Source organism: Limulus polyphemus, unplaced genomic scaffold (genome assembly GCF_000517525.1).
Source record: "Limulus polyphemus unplaced genomic scaffold, Limulus_polyphemus-2.1.2 Scaffold2523, whole genome shotgun sequence".
Lineage (NCBI taxonomy): Eukaryota > Metazoa > Arthropoda > Merostomata > Xiphosura > Limulidae > Limulus > Limulus polyphemus.
The window spans coordinates 90045-93664 of record NW_013668133.1 but is presented as its reverse complement, the minus strand read 5'-3'; positions in this window follow the sequence as shown (position 1 = coordinate 93664).

Genomic DNA, 3620 nt, shown 5'->3' with positions numbered 1-3620 from the left:
CATCAAGCTTGGTCACTTTAACCCGCATGATTGGAAATGGTTTCTTCGGCTATCGTGCTGTTTCCTCGATCCTGGTGACACTTTAACCCGCATGATTGGAAATGGTTTCTTCGGCTATCGTGCTGTTTCCTCGATCCTGGTGGAGACGTAATAGCTTAAAGTACAGATGAGAACCATTATGTTAAGTTCCAAAAGAGCGATAATTTATTCGATTTTAGTTTTTGAGGTCTATATTGAGTGTTACATAAACAAACCTGGCATGATCTGTGTAATTTTTTGGTGTTATCAAAATACATGCTCTCCGGTAGCTTGGCGGTAAGCTTGAAGGCTTATAATGCTTAAATTCGGGGTTCGATTACTGCAATGAGCACAGTACAGATAGCCCATTGTGTAGCTTTATGCTTAACAACAAACAAATCCAAAACACTTATTTCTTCGTAATTCAATTCACTAAACATATGGGTTGCTAAGTTTCACATGACGTCATATTTGAAGTTCGTATACCGATTTCCACAAGGCTTAGTTGTATTACAGATCTGTGAATGATTACGGAAAACGGCCATGCATTAATTTCCTTCCGACTACTTACAAAATGTTTAGCAATATTCTGATATCACTGTCTATTTCAACATGAAGTCTTGTAACTTGTTTTGTTATAACGGAAACTGAAGGTACGACATTAGGACACATATCTTCATTACCATACAAAAGTTAAGGGAACGTTACTATAAAAAAAAATAACAGTAAGTAGACAGAGTTGATAAAAGTAGACGACTTCAGTGATCCAAAACACAGAAACTTGCCGATCACATAAGTAAGTATGTTATTGGATCAAAAGTTATCCATCTTTGTTAATGTCCAATTAAGCCATGAATGCTAACATCACACCCTTTCCTTCGAACAAGAATATTGTGAGGGGGATTAATGGCGGATCATGGTCCTTTCACGTGCAAGAACGCGCAAGTAAAAGCAGAAAATTGATTGATATGATGCAATTTACCTGATAGTTAATTGGACAGACTGTGATGGAAATGTTTCATAACTCAGTGCTAGTAGACTTTTCTTTCATTTTATTCCTTTTCGCTAATTTACCGATGACCTCGTGTTATCTTTACCAAAAAGGATCAGGAACGTATTTCCTCGAATCCAGTAAATAAAGGAGATATTTTTGTTGTACATTTGAAAGAAAAATGTCTAATTTAATGAGGCAGACTTGCGCTAAGTATTTCGCACAAAACACTCACACTAGTAATATTTCGCATATTTTATTGATGATGTTTAGATGATTTTCGGAAAGTGATTATTTGTGATAGATTTATTAGTTAAAATAATCTTTGCTGGATGTTTTTAATTTATAATAATTTTCTACACTTTCCTATTTTTCTTCAATTTATTATGTTAAGCTTGAGATAGAATATTTTATAACATATATCTATATTCTTTAGCAAATTAACGAAGAAACTGATTTTTTAATATTTCACATTATTTACGCTTTCAAATAAATTACCATTTTTGCAACGAACACTGTAACAAAACGTTGTGTTGTAAATTAACACAAACATTGTGTTATTTCACAACAATAGAAATAGTTTTTTTCCAAACACAGACTTATTGTAATACAATTAATTCTTGTGACAATATAAACACAAAAGTTTTTTAACAATACAAATGACGTGCGGATTTCAGTTCATAATTGTGTTTATATAAATACTTTGTTGTGTTATGAAGTTACATTTTTATGACGAGTTCCGGTTTAAACCGTTCAGGTGTAGTACCTGGTGGAAACGAAGAGCTCTTTTATACTATTGTTTTTATGCAATGTTTAATTGTTAATTTGTTTATTTATTAATATTATTATGTGTATGTAAATTTGTATAAAATTTAACACAAAGATTGTGTATCAGCCAGCACAGTTATGCTGTAGATTGTTAGCCAATAATGATTATGTTGTTTTAAAACCAGACCTACACTTTTGTTGTTTCTAACACAAGATGTTTTAAATTGATGTTTAGATTGACTGACAGCATTAAATTATAAAATAAGGAGCACATATAACCAAGATATTTAATTCATATATCTTTTTATAGGAACGAAACAAAAAACGCAGGCTTAAGAAAAATATCACAGTGTTAAATAATCTTTTCAGCATTAAAGTTATATATATATAGATCATCTAGTTCAGGACCTTTCAAACAATCAACCGTAAAAATATAGTGCGTGAAGTTGTAGAACAGGTAGTTCAGGACATTTCAAACAATCAACCTAAAAATATAGTGCGTGAAATTGTAGAGCAGGTAGTTCAGGAAGTTTCAAACAATCAACCTACAAATGTAGTGCGTGAAGTTGTAGAACAGGTAGTTCAGGAAGTTTCAAACAATCAACCTACAAATATAGTGCGTGAAGTTGTAGAACAGGTAGTTCAAGAAATTTCAAACAATCAACCTAAAAATATAGTGCGTGAAGTTGTAGAACAGGTAGTTCAAGAAGTTTCAAACGATCAACCTACAAATGTAGTGCGTGAAGTTGTAGAACAGGTAGTTCAGGAAGTTCCAAACAATCAACCTACAAATGTAGTGCGTGAGGTTGTAGAACAGGTAGTTCAAGAAATTTCAAACAATCAACCTAAAAATATAGTGCGTGAAGTTGTAGAACAGGTAGTTCAAGAAGTTTCAAACAATCAACCTAAATATATCGTGCGTGAAGTTGTATAACAGGTAGTATAGGAAGTTTCGTAAACAAGCATATATGTAGTGGGTGAAGTTGTAGATCATGTAATTCGGAAAGTTTCGTAAACTACCTACATATATCACTGTACGTACCTAGCGAAATGATATTGTTAACCATATTCACATAGATTATAAAATGCCAGAGAAGTTGGCTGTTCTGGAAGCTTGTCTGGCCCAACTGAGACTCGTCTTTACGAAAGACCCCCTTGCGAGATATGTAAAATTTAAACTTATTGTGCACAGAGAGTCCTTGTGATGACATAACTCCCAACTCTTGTAGACCTAGAGGACCGCCCCGATATTCATTCGTAGCTCGTGAAAGGGCCACATGCGAACAGGCCCCCACCCTCAAGGAAGTCAGCAACTAGAGATTCTCTATACCCCAAACCCAGTCACATTTCTTACTAAAAAAAAGAAAAAATATATTTTTCATATTTATTTTACATTTTAATGTATTTTCCCTACTTACGTACCTTAGTAGGGTTGAGCTGTGGAGGGAAGGGGGGGGGGAAGGCCAAATATTCTTGTCTCAAGGCCTTTATAGGCGTCGGCCACTTAGATCACATCGTTTAACACACTGGTTTTCAAACTTTACAAAGTCATGGAACCCTCTCATTTCATTCCTTCCGTCACAGAACCCTAAAGCCTAGCCTAGATGAAAGTGAACAAGTTCGTAACACTATTGTTTATATAAAATTGTAAATAGACATACAAAAATATTACAGCGAACATCAACTGAATCATGATTTTGAAAATACGTTTAGTCCCTGAAGGGTTGACACGCAATAATTAAAAACAAAACATACCACAACCTGTTTTCTTTGTGAAGAACCCCTGAATACCACTGAGCATGGGCGGCCGAATGGGGGGACTATTCCCTCCTGGAAAAATGAG